The 24,755-nt window shown below is 42.2% G+C and overlaps 1 long non-coding RNA gene across 2 annotated transcripts; it reads right to left on the bottom strand.

Annotated features, from left to right (window-relative positions):
• Positions 1-17,705: 17,705 nt before the first annotated feature.
• LOC131402811 (uncharacterized) lies at positions 17,706-23,247 on the bottom strand. 2 transcript variants are annotated; one of them, XR_009218990.1, is made up of 6 exons: positions 23,106-23,247; positions 22,274-22,365; positions 19,665-19,784; positions 19,161-19,226; positions 17,938-18,004; positions 17,706-17,779 (listed from the first exon to the last, which is right to left on the bottom strand). It is a non-coding gene; the product is annotated as an uncharacterized LOC131402811 (long non-coding RNA). The 2 variants fall into 2 exon arrangements; XR_009218991.1 differs by lacking the exon at positions 17,938-18,004 and adding an exon at positions 18,079-18,227 and having other exon boundaries at positions 17,733-17,779.
• Between the last annotated feature and the right edge of the window lie 1,508 nt (positions 23,248-24,755).

Consider the following 24,755-nt stretch of genomic DNA (forward strand, 5'->3'; position numbering starts at 1 on the left):
AGTTGGGGAGGAATATGGAGGAACCGAGAGGGGTGTGATGGCTGCACAGAGTGAAGGGGAGGGAGGTTCCAAAGTTTCCTAAGAAGAGAAACCTTGCACTGAAGTGGGGATATGATTTTACATGATGGCAATGTCTGTGTTGGTTTCACCAATTCTGGTGTGCCTGAGGGATGAACTAGTGTGACACCACAGGACAGAATTTGCAGTCACTTTCAGGACTTAAGGAAGGTGAAACCTTTCAGCTTAGTCCCCTGTGAGCCAGTCAGGGGCCAAGTCTAGAAAGGCTCGGAGTCTGTGTCCGTCCGATATGGTTTCGTTCTGTTACAGCCAAGCTCCTCTGGACCCCAGCTGGGAAAAAGGGACCTCAGATCTAGTCATTGCAGCTTCCGTAGCTTGCCATGAGGCAGGTAATAGCCCAGGCATCGTCACTGGAGATCATAGTCACCCTCCTTCTTCCGCCGGCAGACAGTGACTTGTGAGGTGAGGAGAGCGCATCAGAATGGTCCAGTCAGCTCCCCAGTATGGGAGACTCCAGGGGAAGGTGATACCAAAGCCACAGAGACCCGATGCATCCTGTGTCCCCCTCTTCCTTTTGTCCACTTAATTTTCACCCTCGGTCCTTCATTTCCTTTCCTTTTCCCTCTTTCCTCTCTCTCTCCCTCTCTTTCCCCTACATGTTCTAGGTTAATTGAGGTATTAACGACATATAGTAAACTGCATATTTTTAAAGTGAACAATTTGATACATTTTGATTATAACTTATTGAACCATCACCTCAATCAAGAAAAGGAACGCCCATCCTCCCCAAATTTCCTCATGGTCATTTTAATTTCTCTTTCCCTGCCGTTTGCAAACACATTCTCATTCCCAGGCAACCAGTGATCCGGTATATGTCCCTATATATTTTCCAAGGATTTTTATAAATGGGATCATACACTATGTACTCATTTTTTACTGGCTTCTTTCACTCAGCATAATTATTTTGAGATTTATGCTTGTCATTGCATGTGCTATGAATTCATTCCTATCCCCAACGCTTCCCTGGCAGCACTGTGCACACACCTGAGTGCTTCCCAGGTTGGAGTGAGACCAAATAGTACTGCTGCATCCCCAAAAGTAGGAATGCATCTTCGTGCAACTCTGGGGGGGGTTGGTGGGAGCCCTGGAACCTCAAATGAATGTTTTCCTTGATGATTGGAAAGCCCAGCATGCCACTGCAGTCCCAATGATTGGCCAATGCTGAGAACCCATGAAGAAGTCCCACCCACCAAGCACAGAGGCTGGCATGAGCATAAGAAAAGGCAGCAGCAGATATATGCACACAAGCAAATGCTTTGCCAGATGGCACAAATACCCAGAGTAGTGCTGCGGTGTTACAACTGGATACGTGCCTCCTTGTGGTGGCAGCTCTGAGCCTAGTGTGAATGCTTTCCCAGCGGATGGTGTCGGGGGAAGAGGGAGAATCTCCCTCTGCCCTTTCCCTTAAGGTTCTTCTGGCTGGCCAAATAATCAACAAGACAGGTTAGCAGGAGAAAATAATACCAAGTTTAATAACATGTATACATGGGAGAAAGCAGGGACACTGCGTTTCTCCGCACAATAGCAGAAATTCTCGTCTTAAATATCATTTTCAGCCAATGACAAAGGAGGATTTTGGGGGTGGGGGAGTCAGTTACAGGAGATTACCACTAAAGCACAGTAAACAAGAGTAAGGTTATTATGCAGATTTAAGACCTCACCTTCCACATTGATAAGTTTCTAGAAATGAGGTCATCCCCCCTCTTCCCAAGACAGAGAGGGAGATACCTTTACAAATGGAGATTTCCCTTATAAATGTAAATGTCTGTCTGGCAACTCCTTGCAGGGCCATCCAAAGAATGTGGCCAGAGACAGAATTTCTGATAAGATGGGCTTGTTGGTGCCTTTCCTATTGTAACATCTATTTTACATTATATTACAGCCATCAGATGGAAGATCTGTCCCAGGAAGGAGCCACCATGTCAAATTCTTTAGGCAGTTAGTGGGGGAGGTCAAATGTCCTTCAGAGAAAACAATCAAGGTAAAGAGATATATTTCAGGGTGGCCAAATTTTGATCTCCCACAGTCCCGCCTTTGAAACTAAAAGTTTCACAGTCCTTTTGAAACTTAAAGAAGTTTCATAGTCCAGAAGCTGAGTTGGTAGATTGTTTCATCTCACTGAACACATTTCTTAGTCCTGATAATAGATCAGTTCAATTAAGTTCCTTTTGGAAGGTAGGTGGTGATGCAGGTGGGCTCTCAAGGTCACGCCTATATTGTGGAAGCAAGCAATCAAATATTTAATAGAAGCATTTCTATAAAAGAAAAACAAGGTTAATGATTGGAGCAAGTTGTAAAGCAGTTTTTGAGTTCAGAGGACAGCCAGTGAAGAAGAATTTTAGATGTCAGCGTCAAAGTATCTTTTGCAGTTTAAAATGTCTCAGATGGTGTCGTCAGGTCATCTCAAGTTTATATCAAGTCCATCAGCTTCAGTTTGTAAGGCTTTAGGAAAAAGGGCAGGTTCAGTTTTCAGTGATTTCAAATGAAAATGATGGAAAAAAATCAAAAACGTTAGTTTGGACATCTGTAGCCAGATATTTCAGGAGACTAGAAGAAATCAGGATCCAGTCCAGTCAACAGATATAAAACAAAAACCTCAAAAGACAACAAAACTAGGATCTAATATCCGCAAACTTATACTTAAATAGTTTTTACTGAAATATAATTTTTCTCTCTAATATCACCCTCATTTTTATTAAGATAGCCAAATTAAAACTAACTAGTTTGCAAAATAAGTCTAGATCCAATAGAGTTGGCCCAATTATTTACATAAGTACAGCAAGAATAGCAATTAATCATATAAGCTCTTTTAAATCTGCTTTGCTGAAACTTTTTATAAGGAATCTCAGATTGAACTTTAAAGGTCTCTCGAGGCCAGGAAAGCCAAGCCAAGGATTTTATCGTCAGACATTGCCTGCAATACCTACAGATTTGGGTGAATTCCTCTCTTCCGAGGTTCCCCAAAATATTTCAAGTTTCCTTGTACCTGCCAGATAAGTGACATTCTTTACTTATCCTGGTAAGTGCTGCTTGGAACATAAGGTACCAGGCCAATAGTTCCACGTGGCTTTATTCCATAAAGTCCAATCTTCATTCCTCAAAAGCTGTATGGTTATATCGCAAATATGATGTTCCAGTCACAACCTTGGTAATAGACCCAGTGTTTCCAATTGTGTCCTGTTATAAGGAGAACAGATTCTTATTGAACTTATGCAAATAACTATATTGCCATGAAAACAACAATATTCACTCACTAAGAGTTTCCAAATCCTGGAGGGATCAGGTAGAGAGAAAAAGATAAATATTTCAATTTTACTTACAAAAAAAATATCATTTACTAAATTGCTGTAAGTCATAGCTATCTCGGGAGAAAAGAGAAAAAGTTTTCCTTAAATCTGAAAAAACAAAACATTAAAAATTCAGCAATACTTCAAATGAAAAATCATAAAAATTATAAGCATCCTTATCAGTTTATTCAGTCCTGTGTAATCTATTCTTGATACCACTCTTTTTGTTAGTGGCTTTATGAAGTCATCAGTTTCTCCATCGGATTTCTGTAATATTTTACCAAGTTCAGTTTTATGATCAGAAAGTTTGTCAGAAACCTGTACAGTTCCAGTGTAAATGTCAGAGTCCTTTCTATGAATTTTTCTGAAGTCGAAACATTTTGCAAAAGCATTAGAGCAAAGAAATGTCTGTAAACAACAAGACCTCAAAATGGCAATTGACAAGGAAATTTGGTTAATTTTGTGACATACAACACTTTAAAATAATAATAACCAGAATTATGACTGATAACCAGGACAGATCAGAATTTCAGTAATGTTATACACTTTTAAAACACCTATATCAATAACATTTGCCCACATAATAGCACCTAAGCAGGCTTATCATCACTTGTCTGACAATGCTTTCCATGTAATTGAACATATTGAATAAGCCTAATAAGTTTAGTATCTTTCCCCTTATAGGAAGAGAGCAAATTTCTTTGAGAAGTTCCAGGGCCCTTTGAAAATTCTCAAAGAAATAAAAGTTAAAAAAAAGACTTTAAGATATGAATTTTGGGGGAGCTTGTCAAAAATATAAACAATCAAAGCAAACAGAGCATTAACAGTCCAAAAGTCTTAATAGAGAGACCTCAGTCTTTTGAACGTAGGAAATTATTTTAACAGTTTTTTTTTTTCTGTCTTTTAGATAGACTTACTCAAAGGGAAAGAAAAATCTTTTATAACCTCTTTATCAAGTTTAAGCAAATTATCCTTTTATGAGAAATTTCAATTTTGCACCAGCTTACTTCTGCTATTAAAACTCATTTACTTAATTAAATTCATTTCAATCTTAGCCAACTTGACCATGCAAAAACTCCTTTTCCAGAATTCCTCTTCCACAAACCTTCTATAACTTTCTTTTTACATTCAGAATTTGTCCCATGTCTTTCTTTTCCCTTCTAGTACTTGAGGACAAATTTATCTTTCTTAACCAAACAAAATATTTCCATTCTTTGTACCTTTATACATCTTACTTTCCTTGTACACAGACATATTTTTCTTAATTTTTTAGTAGCTTCAATCACATATGTTAATTAGAAATTTTAACCCTTAGAAACCTTAATTTGTGTAAAAACTAAGTAAACCATTATAAACTTTCTTTTACATTAGTATCTTGTGGCTTGGAAAATTTATAAACACTTCATAACTTCTAGAAACATGTTACTTTATAGTATAATCTTTTAATAAAACACATGTTTATCAATAGACCCAAAACATCTTTTAGTTTTCCTGTAATGAAAAGCCAAAAGTAGACAAATGTACATTTAGCAATCAATGTCTAATAACTTATCTTATTTGGAAATGATGATACTCAGAGAATTTTTATCATAAAACTTAGCAAAACTCTCAAGTTTTAAGTCACCAAAAAGAGTTTGGAAGCTGTAACCAACATAACACATGATTATTGTTTAAAGTTCATCTAACATTTATCTTTTTCACAACTATTTACTTGTTCCCAATAATTATTTAGATTGCCTACAAGACTTCATAAGACTTTGGATAAAATTAGCCATCATTTAAATTACTATTTTTGTTAACCAGTTCTGTAATAGAAATAACATCAGTTTTTTTCCTACAAAATTTCATGCAATTTTCATCACTTCTTATACCTTTAAACATAGTTATCATTAAGATTTTTATCAATAGGTCTTGGTCTTTTAACTTTGGACAAGAGAAGCATTCCCAGTCAGACATTTTAAAACATACTCAGGCAAAGTTGATGTAACCTCTTTGTATAAAATTAGCTCAAACATTCCAACCTTTATAATCTTATCAACACTTACACTTTTACATGTTTTCAATTTAATTGTAACCTGAGTCAAGGTCTTAAGACTAGTCAAATTTTTTCCTTCCTTTTTCTGGCCTTAATTCTTAGGTACCAATTAAGCAATTATGTGAGAGCTCTCAAAACATTTTTTTTTTCCCCCAATTTAGAAGTTTTTCCAATTCAAAGGATCCGTCATCTGGCCATTGACGAGTAGGATCTTTATTTGTATATTTATTCCAATAGTGACTCGAACCAATAAGCCTTTTTAAGGAAAGACCCGGAGGTAACTTTCCACGCTTAGAATAAATTTACCATGGACGCAAAGAGGCATCCCTGGTGAGGGCACAGATGATGTAGCCCCCATGATCCACAGAATTCACTCCCAAAGATATTCAGAGACAGTAAAGACCTTCGTTGCACAGGCGGTAAGGATAAAAGGGTGTCTCTGGTCTCCCACAATAGTGTGGGACGCCTCCGTCACAGACCCGCTAATCTGTGACACCGGGCGGGCGATACTGGAATGGGATTTTTCCAGCACTAACAAGCAACGAAGGTTAAGACGACAAAACCCCTTATGGACTGGGCCCTTTTATGACAAACTCCCCTGAGAACTTGGCACAGCCGGACAAAGAGACAGTTTGGAACCCCAGTCTACTCGACTGGCCACCAAGGTGCACCCCGGTAAATGCACCTTCCGTATGGTGGAGACCAAGGAGAATATTCTCACTGGTCACAAAGCCAAGTTCTCAGGACACAGAACAAGAAAGAGACTACTCTGGGAGGAAAAGGGATCAAGATCAAAACCAAGAGTACTCTACCAAATTTAAACCAAGAGTCACTAAAAGCCCAAGAAACTAGTTTCCCAAATATTTTCTCCTGCCAATCTAAATTTAGAAAGAGAAAAAAATTCTCACCACTTCCTTCCGCCGGACTCCGCAGATAGAGATTCCGGGAGGCTGACGTGGTAAGAAGTCTTACCTTTTTGCCGGCTTTCGTCAGGCGTTCCCGTATCTCATCATCTGCAGTAGTCCAGGGAGAAGGCAGGTCTTCTAGCCAGAGAAGGCAACTTACCAGCCGGTGCTTCTCCTGGCTGGCTCGCCAAAACTGTCGGGGGAAGAGGGAGAATCTCCCTCTGCCCTTTCCCTTAAGGTTCTTCTGGCTGGCCAAATAATCAACAAGACAGGTTAGCAGGAGAAAATAATACCAAGTTTAATAACATGTATACATGGGAGAAAGCAGGGACACTGCGTTTCTCCGCACAATAGCAGAAATTCTCGTCTTAAATATCATTTTCAGCCAATGACAAAGGAGGATTTTGGGGGTGGGGGAGTCAGTTACAGGAGATTACCACTAAAGCACAGTAAACAAGAGTAAGGTTATTATGCAGATTTAAGACCTCACCTTCCACATTGATAAGTTTCTAGAAATGAGGTCATCCCCCCTCTTCCCAAGACAGAGAGGGAGATACCTTTACAAATGGAGATTTCCCTTATAAATGTAAATGTCTGTCTGGCAACTCCTTGCAGGGCCATCCAAAGAATGTGGCCAGAGACAGAATTTCTGATAAGATGGGCTTGTTGGTGCCTTTCCTATTGTAACATCTATTTTACATTATATTACAGCCATCAGATGGAAGATCTGTCCCAGGAAGGAGCCACCATGTCAAATTCTTTAGGCAGTTAGTGGGGGAGGTCAAATGTCCTTCAGAGAAAACAATCAAGGTAAAGAGATATATTTCAGGGTGGCCAAATTTTGATCTCCCACAATGGGAACACCCATTGTATACACGCAATTTCCAGCATATGGAGTGGGATCAGAAACACAGCTCATGCTTTCCCCACAGCGGTAGCAGGTGGCATCTGCAACCTGATACTACCACAAATACGCAGGCAAAAGATTAGTTCATCAAACACCATAAGAAACTACAGTAACAATTCAGAGCAGAAGGAAATGACAAATCTTCAGAAAGGAACCTTGAAGTCACAGAAATTTACAATCTAAATGACAGAGAATTCAAAATAACTGTCATTAAAGAAACTCACCAAGTTACAAGAATGTTCAGACAGTTCGATGAACTCAGGAATAAAATTAATGAGGAAAAGGAATACTTCATCAAAGAGACTGAAACTAATTAAATAAAAAGACAAGTAGAAATTCTGGATATGAAGAACATAATTAATGAGATAAAAAAGAATCTAGAATCCTTAAAAAACAGAGCTGATATTATGGATGAAAGAATTAGTGATTTAGAGGATAGAAATATAGAAATGTTTCCAGTGGATGAGGAGAGAGGACTCAAATTTTTAAAATGAAGGAATTCTTGGAGAAATATATGAGTCAATTATAAAAGCAACCTAAGAATTATATGTATCCCAGAGGGAGAAAAGAAGGAGAAAGGAGCAGAGAGCTTGTTCAAAGAAATAATAGATGAGAACTTCCTAAACCTGGGGAAGAACTGGACTTACAAATACATGAAGCCAACAGACCGCCTAATTACATCAATGCTAAAAGACCTTCTCCAAAGCATATAATAGTAAAATTGGCAAAAGCCAATGACAAAGAAAAAATATTAAGGGAAGCAAGACAGAAGAAAATGACCTACAAAGGAACCCCTATCAGGCTTTCAGCATATTTCTTGGCAGAAACTTTACAGGCAAGGAAAGAATGGAATGATATATTAAAAATACTGAAAGACAAAAACTTTCAGCCAAGAATACTCTATCCAGTGAAATGATCCTTATGATACAATGGAGAAATGAAAGTTTTCCCAGATAAACAAAGGCTGAGGGAGTTCATCGCCACTAGATCTCTCATACAAACAATGATCAAGAACACCCTCATACCTGAAACAAAAAGAAGGCAAATGTCTACAAAGCTTTGAGCAAAGAGATAAATAGAAAGACAAAATCAGAAAGCTACAGCTCTGTTTCACAACAGGGTAGCAAATACTTAATTATAACTTAAAAGAGGAAGGGAAGGAAAGCATCAAAAGTAACTATAAACACTTCAGCTTAGTCACAAACGCACAACACAAAATTGAATAACTTGTGACAACAATAACTCAGAAGGAGAAGAGGAAAGGGATGGAACCTGCTTAGGCTAATGGAGATAAGAGGCTCTCAGAAGATGGACTATGTCATCTATGAGATCTTCATACAAACCTCACAGTAACCAGCAAACAAAGAATCAGAGCAGAGCCATAGATCATAAAAAAAGAGAACACCTCCACAGAAAACCCCCAAAATGAAATGGTAGTCAGAAACACAAAGGAAGAGAAACAATGGAAATATAGATTAGGTGGGATTAAGCCCTCATGTATCTATAATCACTCTAAATGTAAATTGATTGAATTCTCCAATCAACAGACACAGAGTGCTGGGGTGGATTAGAAAACAAGACCCAACAATACGCTGCCTCCAGGAAACACATCTCAGCACTAAAAACAAACAGGCTCAGGATGAATGGATTGGACACAATACTGCAAGCAAATGGCAAATAAAAGAAAGTAGGTGTTTCCATACTTATATCAGACAAAGCAGACTTCAAGATAAAAAAGACTATGAGAGACAAAGAGGGGCAGTATATAATGATAATGGGGACTTTCCTCCAAGAGGACATAACACTTATAAAGATATATGCACCTAACACAGCAGCACAAAAGAATATATAGCAACTATCAATAGACCTAAAGGGAGAAATTAACAGCAACACAATAATAGCAGGGGACCTGAACACCCCACTTACATCATGGATAGATCATGCATAGAAAGGCAACCAGTAAATAGTGGAATTAAATGAAACATATGATCAGATGAACTTAATTGATATATATAGAGCATACCCTCCCAAAAAAGCGGAATACACATTCTTCTTAAGTGCACATGGAACCTTCTAAAAGATATACCATATGTTGTGAAACAAGGCAAGCCTGAATAAATTTAAGATTGAAATCATATCAAGCTTCTTTTCTCACCACAATGATATGACACTAGAAATCAACTACAAGACAAAAGATGGGGAAGTTACAAATATGTGGAAACTAAAGAACACAAGACTGAAGAACCATTGGATCAATGAACCAATCAAAGGAGAAATCAAAAAATACCTGAAGACAAATGAAAATGAAAAGACAACAAAACATCTCTTATGGGATGCAGCAAAAGCAGTTCTAAGAAGGAAATTCATAGCAATACAAGTGCACCTCAACAAACAAGAAAAATACCAAATAAGTAACCTTAAACCACACCTAAAAGAACCAGAAAATGAAGAGCAAATGAAACCCAAAGTCAACAGAATGAGGGAAATAATAAAAATTAGAGCAGAAATCAATGAAATAGCTAAAAAAACAGTAGAAAGGATCAATGAAACAAAGAGCTGGTTCTTTGTGAAGATTGAAACAAAACTGACAGACTCTTAGCCAGACTCACTAAGAAAAAAAGAGAGAAGGCTCAAAGACATAAAATTAGAAATGAAAGAGGAGAAATTACAACAGATACCACAGAAATCCAAAGGACAATAAAAGAATATACTGAACAACTTACATGCCACCAAATTGGATAATCTAAAAGAAATAGATGAATTATTAGATTCATACAACCTCCCAAAACTGATTCAAGAAGAAATAGAGAAAATGAATAGACCAATCACAAGTAAAGAGATCGAAATGGTCATCAAAACCTTCCCAAAAAACAAAAGTCCAGGACCAGATGTCTTCTCTGGAGAATTCTACCAAATACTCAAACAAGATTTAATACCTATGCTTCTCAAACTATTCCAAACAGTTGAAGAAGATGGAACACTTCCTAATTCATTCTATGAGGCCAACATCACCCTGAGACCAAAAGCAGGCAAGGATAGCACAAAGAAGGAATATTACAGGCCGATATCGCTGATGAACACAGATGCAAAAATCCTCAACTAAATATCAACAAATGGAACACAGCAATATATTAAAAGGATCATATACCATGATCAAGTGGAATTTATGCCAGGGATGCAGAGATGGTTCAACATCTGCAAATCAATGTGATACACCACATTAATAAAATGAGGAATAAAAATCACATGATCCTCTCCACAGATGCAGAGAAAGGATTTGACAAGATCCAAAATCCATTTATGATAAAAACTCTCAATAAAATAGATATAGAAGGAAAGTACCCCAACACAATAAAGGCCATATATCAGAAACCCACAGCCAACATCATAATTAATGGTGAAAAACTTAAAGCCATTCCTCTAAGAACAGGAAGAAGACAAATGTGCCCACTCTCGCCACTCCCATTCAACATAGTACTGGAGGTTTTGGCCAGAGCAATTAGGCTGTAAAAAGAAATAAAAGGAATAAAAATTGGAAAGGAAGACATGAAACACTTGCTGTTTGCAGATGACATGATTGTAAATATAGAAAACCCTAAACAATCCATCAGAAAACTATTAGAAGTAATCAACAACTACAGCAAAGGTATAGCATACAAAATCAACTTACAAAAATCAGTTGCATTTCTATACTCTAATAATGAACTAACAGAAAGAGAACTCAAAAATACAATCCCATTTACAATTGCAACATAAAAAAAAAAGTGTCTAGGGATAAATTTAACCAAAGAGGTTAAAGAACTATACAATGAAAACTATAAGAATTTATTGAAAGAAATCAATGATGACCTGAAGTAATGGGAAGATATTCCATGCACATGGATTGGAAGAATAAACATAGTTAAAATGTCCACATTACCTAAAGTAATCTACAGATTCAAAGCAATCCCAATCAGAATTCCAATGACATTCTTCATAGAAAGAGAACACAGAATCCTAAAATATATACGGAATAACAAAAGACCTCGAACAGCCAAAGAAATCCTGAGAGGAAAGAACAAAGCTGGAGGCATCACAATCCTAACTTGAAAATATATTACACAGCTATAGTAATCAAAATGGCATGGTACTGGCACAAAAACAGACTCATAGATCAATGGAGCAGAACTGAAAGCCCAGGAAAAAAACCACACATCTGTGGCCAGTTAATCTCTGACAAAGGAGCCAAGATCATACAATGGAGGAAAAAAAAGTCTTTTCAATAAATGCTGTTGGGAAAACTAGACACCCACATGCAAATGAATGAAAGTAGATCATTATCTTCCACCATACACAAAAATTAACTCGAAATGGATAAAAGACTTGAATCTAACAATTGAAACCATAAAACTCCTAGAAGAAAATATACGCTGTACAGTCTTTGACATTGGTCTTAGCTGCACCCTTCCCAATACTATGTCTACTCAGGCAAGGGTAAGAAAAGGAAAAATATACAAATGGGACTACATGAGACTAAAAGGCTTCTGCAAGGCAAAGGAAACGATGAACAAAACAAAAAGACAGGGCCAGCCCCGTGGCTTAGTGGTTAAGTGCACGAGCTCCGCTACTGGCGGCCCAGGTTCGGATCCCAGACGCGCACAGACGCACCGCTTGTCCGGCCAAACTCAGGCAGTGTCCCACATACAGCAACTAGAAGGATGTGCAAGTATGACGTACAACTATCAACTGGGACTTTGGGGAAAAAAAAAAAAGGAGGCGGATTAGCAATAGATGTTAGCTCAGAGCCGGTCTTCCTCAGAAAAAAAGAGGAGGATTAGCACGGATGTTAGATCAGGGCTGATCTTCCTCAAAAAAAAAAAAAGAAAAACAACCACGAACTGGGAGAAAATATTTGCAAATCATATATCTGACAAGTGGTTAATCTCCAAAATATATAAACAACTCACACACCCAACAACAGTAAAAAAGATAATCCAATCTAAAAATGGGCAGAGGATATGTACAGACATTTTTCCAAAGATATAGAGAGGCCCAACAGGCACATGAAAAGATGTATAACATCATTAATTATTAGGGATATTCAAATCAAAACTACAATGAGAGATCACCTTACACCTGTCAGAATGGCTATAACTCCCAAGACAAAAAATAACAAATGTTGGAGAGGATAAGGAGAAAAGAGAACCCTCACACACTGCTGGTGGGAATGTAAACTGGTGCAGCCACCAGGGAAAACAGTATGGAGATTTCTCAAAAAATTAAAAATAGAAATACCATACCTTCCAGCTATCCCACTACTGGGTATTTATTCAAATAAATTGAAATCAACAATTCAAAGAGATTTACTCACCCCTGTGTTCATTGCGGCATTATTCACAATAGCCAAGACATGAAAGCACACCAAGGGCCCTGCTACACGTGAATGGATAAAGAAGATGTGGTATGTATTATATACAATGGAACACTACTCAGCCAGAAAAAAAAGACGAGATCATCCTGTTTGCAACAACTTGGATGGACCTTGAGGGTATGATGTTATATGAAATAAGCCAGACAAAGAAATATGCATGATTTCACTCATATGTAGAAGATAAACATACACAGGGATAAAGAGAACAGATAAGTGCTTACCAGAGGGGAAGGGGGTTGGGTGTTGAGTGAAAGAGTTAAAGGGGCACATATGCATGGTGATGGAAAAAAGTTAGACTACCGCTGGTAAGCACGATGCAGTCTATACAGAAATTCACAAATAATAATGAACACCCAAAATTACACAATGTTAAAACCCTTTATAATTTCAATAGAGTAATTAAAAAAAATAATTCATTCCTTTTTATGATTGAATAGTATTCCACTGTGGAGATATACCACACTTTGTGTATCAGTTCACCAGTAGATGGACATTAGGGGTCTTTTCCGCTTTTGTCTACTATAAATAGGTTGTTATCAACATGTGTGTACAAGTCTGTGTATAGACATTAGTGTTTATTTCCCTTAGATTGATTCCTAGGAGAGGAATGGCTGGGTAGACGTATGTAATTATTAACGACGCATCCAAGCTATTTTTCACCAGCACTCGATGAGAGTTTCAGTGACTTGACATCTTCAACAACACTTGCTATAGTCAGTTTTTTTAACTTTAGCCATTCTCAAGTGTGGTGGAATCTCGTGATGACTGTCACTTACATTTCCCCAATGACTCATGTTGTGAAGGAGAAGGCAAGTCACGCACAGATTGGGAGAACACATCTGCAAAACATATCCCTAGAAAAGGATGTGTATTTATATTATATAAAGAGCTCTTACAACGCAATAAGAAGACAAGCAACACGTCATGGATTACCAGGAGACAGCAGATCAGGCCTGTGATGAGCACCAGGAGTCCCGCCAAGCAGATGAGGATGAGGGCCCAGAAGGGGAGGTCTGAGGAGACAAGTGGTGAGGTAAGCCACATCCTGTCATCGCCCAAGGGCTTCTGGTGACCCCACTGTGCCTCAACCCTCCTTGACAAGGGTTGGCCAACATTCTTCATCATCCAAGACACTGTGCGCACGGTTCTCTTCGATGAGACACAGCATCAACATACTCATCCCCTACCATGGGCTGAGGCTTCCTGCAGGTTTACCAGGCTTCTCAGTCAAGGTATCATCTCTATTGGGAGAATATTCTGGAAGTGAATGAAATGGAGAATGCATGTGAGTGTGTTTCACTCTTTTTAATAAAACTTTTTAGACACAGAAAAATAAAGGGAACAGTCTCATAAACATCCATCATCTAGATTTAACAATGTATATTCCATCCAATTAAAACAATATTTCATCAATGTATAAATTATTAACACTTGCCACCCTTGATTCATCCCATGTTTTCAATGAAATATTAAAGTCAAGTAGACATCATGATGTTTCACCCAATTTTAGTTTCCATTTCTAAAAAGTGAGCACACTGTGCTACAAAATCCAAGACTATTATCACAGAACAAAAGTGTAATTAATTAAACGAAATTCATACCTCTGGGCGCAGAGGACTGAATTTGGACTGGACTTTCTTAGGACGGTCGGGGGGAGAATGGGTCATCACAGTTGGCAAGCCTATGGGATCTCTCTAAATTTGTAAAATCCCACTCAAAAGTGTTCTTCCATGCCTGGAAACACATCATCCCCTTCTACTTTATCTGTTTGCTTAATATTCATTTTCTAGGATTAACCTACAATGTAATCTCCTGCAGGAAGTCTTCTCTGAATACCGCCTCCAAGTATGAGTTTGTTCACATCAAATAATTGATGTTTCAATTCTCTATTCTTGTTATTGCCAGCTACAACATAAACTCCAGGAGGGGAGGACACACAGCACTCAGTGGGCACGGGGGGAGGGGTGCAGGCCCCCCTACTTGTACCTCTATCCAGAAAAACTCTTAGAGGTGTGCTGTCTGATATGGAGCAGCAACAAGTCTTTTTTTGAATTAAAATTAATTTTAGTTAAATTAAATAAAAAATCTAGTACCTCAGTAACATTAAAAATCAGTAACAATAAAGACCAGTCACAATACCATCCTTCGAGTACTCAACAGCCACATGCGGCTATGCACTGGAGAGCACAGATATAGAACATTCCACCACTGCAGAAAGTTCTAGTGCATTGGTGATCATCTAGAGTGGGACTTGGCAAACTATAACCTGTAAATCAGAAACCACATGACCCCAAACCTGTAAGTCTGCTTCACACAGAGCTGGAGGCCCTCACTGACCATCTGGCCCAGTGGCTTTCAGTGGAGAGATAAGGAAACAAAAGTCCAGAGAGGGGAGGTGACTAGCTTCAGGTCATAGAGCTGTCTAGGAGAAGGTGACGGCCTCCAATATTACACTGGTGTCCTTGTCTCTCTATGGTGGGTAAAGACTGGGGGACTATGCCACCTCCTGCCAGCCTGAGAAAGTTCAATGCTCTCTCAGCCCCAGGCATCCAGAGTCCCGAGAAAGGTCTCACTTCATTTCCCAATGACCAGGGAGCCTTAACATCCCCAAGGACACTCTTCCTTACCAGGGTCAAGTTCTGCATCTGGGTCCATTCTGGGTCAGCCGCAGGAATTCCTCATAGATGGCAACTCTGTCCAATCTCTGTGCCAAGGCGGCAAGGTACACAGGGAGTCCACGCCAGTGTGGTTACTGTGGGGGACAGACCTGGAAGGGCACAAGGGATGAACAAGTGTGTCTAGAATTCTACCTTGATACTAGATTCCCTGCTTCTGTGTCCTGTCCAAAATAACTTTCTGCAATAATGTAAACATTTGTCTGCACTACCAAATACACTCATTATCATCCCCATGGTGTTATCAAGCACTTAAAATGTGGTTAGTGTGTGTGAGTGAGGAACTGAATTTCTCATGTAATTTCAAGTAATTAATTCATAAATAAATAACCACAGGGAGAACATTTTTGAAACATTTGAGAAAGATTTTCTGCAAATGCATAAAAACAATGAAAACACTGGTAAAAATTGTCAAAATCAACTTTTCAGAAGTCTAGAAATTAATCAACAGCTTGTAAGAATCTGAGGAGGGTTTAGTGAAGAAACATGGTGGAATCTTGATAACGGGAGCAAACTTTGTGGCACTATAACTTGCACTATCCCATCCTGCTCTCACAATATCCTCCATAACTTTGAAAATCATCAGTCTCAGAACCATGGTAGCTGAGACAACCAGCAGCCAAGCAGCCATAATGGGTTTGGAGCTCTGAAAAGAACCATCCCCATTGAACTGTCACTAGCTGACCTTCCTGGCAGCTTCCCGATAAAGCCCCATGTTCAGGGCTTGACGTTACTTGAGTCAGAGCTTGCCCAGGGAGGAAAGTCTGTCCCCAGGGCACTTGCTAAAAACAATCAGAGCTAATTGTTTTCTATTGTAGTTGCCTGAGGGAGTGATACCAGCTGAGGCAGGCAAGAGGTGAGCCAAAAACTTAGAAGAAAACTTGGGGGAATGTGATGTCCACAGGGGCCTTTGAAAAGCTGCAGTGTATTTGCGGGCATCTAGAAGGACACAAGGGCTCAGGGCTATGGCACGCCCAGGCAAGACTTGAGAACATCTTAATCTCTAACCTCTAGTTGAAGGGTTGGGTTAATATCTGAAAACTTGACTATGTATTACACAATATTAATAGAATAAGGGCCAATACCAGGCAATCTGGACCACATACACAGAAAAGAATTTCGCAAAATACAACGCCCTTCGTGTCTAAAAAAGAAAACACTCAACAATTTAGGAATAGAAAAAGCTTTCTCAACCTATAAACAGCATCGATGAAAAACCCACGGCTAACACCATATTCAATGGTGAAAGACTGAAAATTCCCCCCTAAGACCAGGGACAAGACAATGATGTCTTCCCATATCTCGTACGTTAATCACAGGTACTAAAGGTTCTAATGAGGGCAATCAGGCAAGAAAAAGGAATAAAAGAAATCCAGATTGGAAGGGAAGAGGTAAAACTATTTGTTTTGCAGATGAGAAGATATTGTATATAGAAAAACCTAAAAAATACACTCCTCTCCACACACAATATGTGAATCGTATCCTAATAGGTGTATAAAAAATTTAAATTGCCCCATGTGGTTAGCGGCTACAGTATTAGAGAGCACAGTTAGACTGCTGATATTTGTTGAAAGTCTCCAGAAGAGGAGGAGGAGCAGGATGCTGGAGGTTGGTGGCACCAAATGTTAATGCTTTCCTCATCCCCCAAAAGCCTATGGAAGGAGATGTTAGGATTAGCTGACAGGGATGTGGGGCAGAATGGGCACGATGTAAGTGACTTCCAGATCAATTATGTGTCACGGGAGCTCAGAGTCATCAGCCACCAGCTCAGCCAATGCTTCCAATCTCCTCAACCTACATTAAGTTGGTGACCAGGCAGGAGTGGAATGGAATATGTCTCAAAGTTGGGTGCCGCTGTAGAGCTTGGTGACCTAGAACAAACACGAGGGAGAGTGGGTGAGATGAAGGTCTCCTGGGGATGCACGGCGCCACTGGAGCCAGTGAAAGATCACAGACCTTGGGACAAGGGAGACCTGAGTTCTGATCCTGGCTCTGCCCCTAACTCACTGTGTGACCTTAGGCACAATACTCCCCTTTCTGAGCTTCAGTTTACCCAGGTGAGAAATGGGAAAGGCAGCTAGGACATCACCCCTGGACACTGAGAGAACCCAGACATGCAGGGAAAGTGAAGGGTTGAAACAATCACATAACAGATATAAGTCAGATGGAGGAATGACGGTGCCCTCAGGGCAAGGAGAGACGGGAGTGGGAGACCCCACCTGGTCCTGGGTGTCTCTCAGCAGGGCGGAGTACTCCGAGGATGTGGGCTCCGAGATGCTGAGGTTCCAGCTGATGATGCGGAAAAGTAGCTGGTGCTCTCTCTTAATGGATAAACTCTGGGCTGCGGAGCCAGGAGCCACCGAGAGGAAGAGCAGACAGGTGGCAACACTCAGCTCCCAGCACAGAGGCATGGTGGCCCACGGGATCAGGGTGGCGGGTGCAGACAGCGTCCACACAGGTGGCTGCCCCATCCTTCTCAGGCCTGGGGAGAGAGGGATGTGGGGAGTCTAGAGAGAGGTCCTGAAACCTCCGGGGGTGGGGGCCAGAACAGGAACGAGGAAATGGGAGGACAGTGGAGAGACAGAGAGGGGTGGTCACAAAAGTGGTCATTAGGGGCAAATGCTGAGGGGATGGTCTCACCTGAGGGAGACCAGTCTGCAACTTGAGTAGAAGGGGCCCAGGCTGCTCTTCTTGAACAATGATCCAGCTGGGGAGGAAGGAGGAGGAAGAGGAGCAGGAGGGACAGGGGTTGGAGGAAGGGCTGGGTGGGATTTAACCCACCAGGAGCTGCTGGAACCAGGGTTTCACCAGGCTCTGCAGGACCTTCTCAGTGAAGTTGAACATGGCATAGCCATTGCTCATGTCTGATGAATACCGGAGGGTGGAGATGGTGACGTTGACTGTGAGGGTCTTCAGGTTGTGCCCCAAAGCTGCAAGACGAGAGGGAGAGCGATGGCCATCTCTGAAAGCTGGCCTGAGACCAGACCAGAGTCCTGCACTCATTATAATCTGTCATCTTCTGTCCCAGTGGCACCACCACCCACCCGTGTGGTCACCCAAGTCAGAACCAGCACATCTACTCAGCTCCTCCTCCCTCCCAGTAACACCCATTCACCTTGCACACTGGTCCTCACATACACTCCCTCTCTCCATCCCTGTCCTAGCTCAGGTCTTAACTTCCTTCACCCGGACCAACACCCCAGCAGGCTCACTGGATGCTCTGTCTACAGGATGTTCTACATGGACTACTAGAAGAATCTTTCTGAAATGAATACCTCACTAGGGCCACCACTGCTCTAGTACCACCCATGGCTCCCTATGGCCTTCAGTGTTTAGTTCAACCTTCTTGACCTGGCACTCAAGTCTCTACTCAATCTGGCTCCTGCTGACTTTTCAGTCTCATTTTATCCATCTATTGCGGGTTAAACATTATGCTTCATGCAACCCAAATTCGTTTCAATTCTCCCCATACGGCATCTTGTTTCTGGCTGGAGCCTTTGCTCATGGAATCCTCTCTGCCAGGAAAACCCTTCATCCTCTATTTACCAGGTTCCCTCCTACACATTCTTAAAGACTTCATTCTGTTGAAACTTTCTCTAGCAAGCTCTTTCCCTCCAAATTATGCCAGGTGCCTCTCCCCAAAATATCCCACATTGTATTATAATGATGTGTTAATTCCACAAGACTAGGGGCTCTCTGAGAGCTGGCCTTAGACTGAATCGTTGGTATAATCTTTGTGATCAGCATGATTGTCCTAAAACCAGAATTTCATACCCTGGCTTCCCACCTCCTGGATCAAACCTGGCTCATGGGGAGTGGGGCCAGAGAGCTTCTCTTGGGAAGGAAAAGGGGCCCCCAGATACCTGTGGTGGCTTCTGGTGGCTCAGGTGATGATCAAGTATGCAGGGACGTGGTGGCCGGCTCGGGAGCTGTGGATAAGGCTGTCATCAGGGAGGGACAGAGTGGGAGGAGACCCGAGGCTCACACGGGCTCCAGCACTGGCTGTCTCAGGACCACCATTCACAGGTAAAGCATAAATGAGAGTGAGGGGACCGGTGACTGTGTGAGTAGAAGGAATGAGCAAGCCTGTGGAGGAGAGGAGCCCAAGAGAGAGAGATAGGTGAACAAGAGTGACTGAACTCAGAGGAGAGATAGATAGGCAGAAAAATGGGCAGATGGATGGGATACCTGGAAAAGGAGGACCAAGGGCAGGGCTTTAGGAGAATTAAAGTGAAAACCATGTGGGGTCAGAATGTGGTGGAGAACATGTCTGTGTCTAAGGCTTTCTCACACTGGCTGGGACTCTCCACCAGAACCCGGGAGGGAGAGAAGGGGTGAATTAGGGTCCTTCCAGGTCCTTCCTTCACCAAGGACAGCAGATGAAGGAGAACAAGTGCTCCCAAACTACAAATGCAGACGGGACACAGGAGACCAGGGCCAGGAATACTCACTGGTGGTAGTTGGGGCCACGGCTCCATAGGTGTAACCTGTGGAGAGAAGGTGAGAGGAGCTGAGCAAGTGTTGGGGTGAACATAAAGAATTAAGGGAGAGAAAGGATGTAGGGACCTTTGTGGGAAAAGCAGAGGGGAAAGCAGAGGGGACGAGTGGAGGGGTGTTCAGGAGGAAGGCAATAAGTTGGAAGGTGGCTGGACCCAGTGATCACACAGTGATGAGAAGACTGAACCCATACCAGGAGGATAGAGAGATGGATCATAGCTCACTTTAGAGCAATGGAGGGAACACAGAACAGACAGCGTGGCTGTAGCACAGCCCCTCACCACTGAAGCAGAGGCTGTCCCAGTCCAGGGTGAAGGAGCCCAGGTAGGTGATGCGCTGAGTCTCATGGCTCAGCTCCCAGTAGAGTCACTCTCTGTCCAGCCTGGGACCTGCGGGGGTCAGAATGGAAGGTGCAGATGATGTCCACGCCAGTGGCTACCCCACCCTTCTCAAGCCTGGGGGAGGAAGATCATGGGGATGTGTAATACTGAGCAGGGGTCATTCTGGGTGTGTAAAGCGAGAGAGGGGAAGGGAGGAAGGTGATGGAGATGCTGAAGGGGCTGCTCTGATGCCTGCAGGGGCTCTCCTAGGTGTCTACCTTGTGAGACAACCCCCTGACAAGTAAGACCTGACTTCTTTTAGGATGTGGATGGGGGGGCCTGTGAGTGGCAAAGAGGGGTGAACACACAGACCTGGGTGAGGGGGCACCTGCAGGTCTGCACAGACAGCAGCGAGAACAGTCAGTGGCCTGTGCCATCTGACACATGCAGGCAAGAAAGCACCGTTATGTTCTCTTGGTTCTACACTCCATGGTCTTTTCTTTCTACTTCTTTCCTACTCCACAGCCATCACTCAGGCCTAGGGAACAATCATCTTATTCCTAATCTTATTCCCAATCTTATTCCCAGCACCTCCTATCTTGCCTATTAAGTCTTTATTCTTAACCATGAAGTCCATTTTAACCCACATGCTTAGACCAAACGCTAATCACATCATCCTTCTACTCGCATCTCTCCAGAGTGTTCCCATTGTTCTAAGAACAGAGTCCCAAGTCACCCCTGATCTGATCCTGCCTGTCCCCCCTCGCCAGTGTGGCTCACACCCCTCCCCGTGTGTTGACTCGGCTCAGCCATCATTCTTCTCAGTTCATGGACACACCAGGCTCTCTGCTTCAGGGGTGTCCTCATGCGTGTCCCTCTGCCTGAAACGCTTTCTTGAACACACTCCCACACCCTCACTCCAGTCTAACCCTCCTGCCAGCTAAATCCAGTCCCAACTCTAGCTCTCAAGCTAAATATCAGTCCTTCTCAAGAGGGCTTCTCTGCCCCCTCATGTTGATTCCCCTTGTGCCAAACTCCCACATCACTCTCATCATTAACTTTTCAAAATCCAAATTCCCAAATACAATGTAAATTCCATGGAGGTGGGACAAGGTCTCTCTGGTTCTCCAGGTCCCCATGCATGTGTCCCAGGGCCTGGCTCATGAGATGAGGAACCATCCCGGTTTGTCTAGGACTGCCCTGGTTTGAACACTAAACGTCCTGTGTCCTGGAAAACCCCACTGTCCTGAATAAACGAGGATGGTTGTTCACCATTAATTATACACTCAGAGACTATCTATTGCATGACCAGCACACATTCCCCTCAAGAACATCACAGGAAAGCTAGAATGAAAAAGGCACACACACATACACACACAATTAGTAGAGGCCAACAACTAAATACAAAAGTACTTAACAAGATTCTCTGCAACGTGAATCACCAGACCGTTATTTCAGAAAAGTTTCAAGAAACAAAGTTAATTCCCTTTAGAAAGCAAGGTGGAGAGGACAGTCTTTTTGGAGACTAGCGCCCTTCCCTTCAATCTACAGTGTTGCTTAGTACTCCTCCAAATGATTTGAAATGTCATAAAGAAAAAAAATGCTCAAAATAAATCTGGCTACTGGCAAATTGAATTTTAAATTTGTTATTAATACAAAGAAGTTCAAATCATCTTTTTCCCTGAATGCTCCTTTATTTCAAATTTATGTGGAGGATTTATAGGACTTTAGAAATCAAATTGAAAGGGTCTAAGGAATGTTGCTGAGTATCCCTGCTAATATTTCATGGGATGTCCTCTAATACTACATACACACGCAAAACATTTCTGTATTTATATTATATATAAATCCTGACTTTTGAATATTATGCAATGCAAGTAAATCTATATTTTCTACTATAATACACATTTGCAGTTATTTAGGTTTGTTTCATGTGTTTTTATTTGCATATAACTCTACTTACTGAAATATTTACCACATAGAACCACACACAGCTTACCATCTTTCCATCCATCAACTATCAATAATTTTTCTCAAGATACCTTCACTCTCAGTGACTCCAGGTGGTGACAACCGGAGCCCAGGAAAGCTCACTGGCAGGTCTTCTGCACAGCGGATGCTGCCGGAACCTGTTGGTACCAGGTCCACAGGGTACTCACCTGGTCACACAGAAATCCATGGATCAGCGAGGACAGGTGGACCCTGAGCCTGGTTTCACATCAAACTTGAGCTCCACGGATGCTTTTCGTGTCTGAGGGGGGATAAAAAGCACAAACAAGCTTTTGAGGCCTTTTATAGGGTGTTGGATGGAAAGGCCAACCCCATTCACTGTTCTATTTTTGTATTTACTGATTTAACTGTAACTGTTGGTTGTGGCTGGATTTTCCCGATTCCTATCCAGCCACCTGTTGCTCCCCGAGATGGGAGAAAGCAGCTTCGTGCTGTGTGCACTTGAGTCGCTCAACTCACTTGGCTGGACAGAGACTTTTTGGTGACTCTGGACCCTTTAAACAAGCTTGTCATTTAGGGACCCTGTAAGTGACTCGCTGACTTCTCAACAAGTTCCACACTTCATTCAGGGCTCGGGAGATTTTCAGGTCCTGGAGCAGGTTTCCCAACCTCGGCACAACTGACATTTGGGGCCGGATAATTCTCTGTGGGGCTGTGCTGGGCCCTGGAGGACGCTGAGCAGCATCCTTGCCTCCCCCCCAGATGCCAGGAGCGCCCCATTTGTAACGACCCAAACATCGCCTCCAGAAGCGGCTAAAGCCCCCTGGGGACAAAATCACACGGAGGACGGTGACGGGGACTCAGAGGAGGGGACGGCGGCGCCCCGAGCCAGGAGGAACAGCAGCCTCGGGGGCCCTGAGCGAACAGCCCGGGGGAAACGGGGCTGCGAGGGGACGGAGAGACGCCGACCCCTGACGGGGCTGCCCACGGCCCAGGCCCCTCCCTGGACCGCGACTGGAGCCGGGACCGCCCGCCGCTCACCGAGCTCCGCCTCTGAGGGCGAACGTCCAGGGGAATTCGGTCCGCAACGAGAAGACGGAACACACCGCTAAGAACGCCCGCTCCATCCACGGCGCCGCCCGCGCTTCCGGTTCCGGTCTCGGGCGGGCGTTCGGTGAGGACGAACGTTTGGGGGCTGTGGATTGAGGCGGCGGGCGGGGCGAGGCCGTGCACCCCAGCCTCGGGGGAGATGTCTAGTTTCTAGAGTGAGTGAGAAGCTGGAAAGCAGGCTGGGTCAGCATCAGGGACAGGGACAAAATCTAGGGGCGGGCTGTGGGCGGGGCCAAGGCTGTGAGTGACAGCAGGCCGGGGAGGCAGTTCTATGGGCGGGAACAAGGGTGCAGGCAGGGCAATGAGCCGGGACCAGGCTGTAGGCGGAGGCAGGCCCGAACGTTGTGGGCTGAGACCAGTTCCAGGGGCGGGAAGAGGTGGGGTGTGGCTGGAATAATTCAGGCAGACTTTACAGGGGGAGGAAATCAGCTCCAAGGGCGTGGCTGGAGGGGAGGCTTTCCGTGGACCCCTAGACTGTACAGGTAGCTGGATGTTGAACAGCTGTTCTTCATTCCTTTCCCCACCTTAACATAGCCTCATAGAACGATGTGCCCATATTTAGAATTCTAAATTTTTTGTGCGTTTCCTGTTCTTAATTTCGTTAAAAAATTGGATCATATATTCACATTTCTCTACAACTTGCTGTTCCAAGCCAGTAGATAAGGATATAACGCTATTTTAATTTTAAAAATCTGGGGGGAGGGAGGCCTACGTCATAGGTGCACGTATAAGAAAACTTCAAATATTCTCACTCTACCACTGTCTCCCGGTACTTTTGCACAGAGATAAACATCCTTTCCTCCTCTATCCTTCCAGACATACTGTGTATATGTGGGACTGTGTATATGTTCAAGCCCAAGAGGGGTGTCCCCAAGCAAAACCTGAAGCCCATGAATTGTCTCATGCATCAGAAGTTAATGAGAAGAGATTTAATTTTCTGGTGGAAGGAGAGGAACCAGTGATGAATCCATAGGAAGACAACAAAGAAACAAGAGAATTTTACCATTTAAACGGTCAAAGGAAAAAGTGAGAAAGAAAATGTATTCATACTAGCTGACGTAGCACATTTCTGGATAAGATTCGTATGCTATAAAATGGTAAACACTGATGTCATAAAACAGTAGACATTGAATTTTGATTTATCTTAATTCATTAAATAGTTATATTGGGCAAGGGGAATTATGTTTTTAACATATGTAAGAACTCTTTGTGCTGATTTTTTCAGAGAATAAATAAACTATAAATAGTCAAAATCTGAAAAATGAAAAAGCTGTATGAGTAGCTAATTTAGAAATATAGATTTTAAACCAGAAAATTAAAGAAGTTGTTTTTGGAAGCAGAGTCAAGAGTGGGGAAAGTAGCTTTTCATTATAAGCCTTGGAGTATTATTTGAGAGATGTGCGTATACATACACACACACGCACACACACAGAAGCCTGAATTTGTATTCCAAAGGGATCATCTAACTCTACAAAGAATTTGTAAAAAGGATTCACTTTACAAGAGTAGAACGTATTTTGAAAACTACAGACTTCAAGCATTAAAAAAGCTGTCATCATCCCGGTGGAAAAATGAATGGGG

The sequence above is a fragment of the Diceros bicornis genome, unplaced genomic scaffold, assembly GCF_020826845.1.
Source record: "Diceros bicornis minor isolate mBicDic1 unplaced genomic scaffold, mDicBic1.mat.cur scaffold_275_ctg1, whole genome shotgun sequence".
NCBI lineage: Eukaryota > Metazoa > Chordata > Mammalia > Perissodactyla > Rhinocerotidae > Diceros > Diceros bicornis.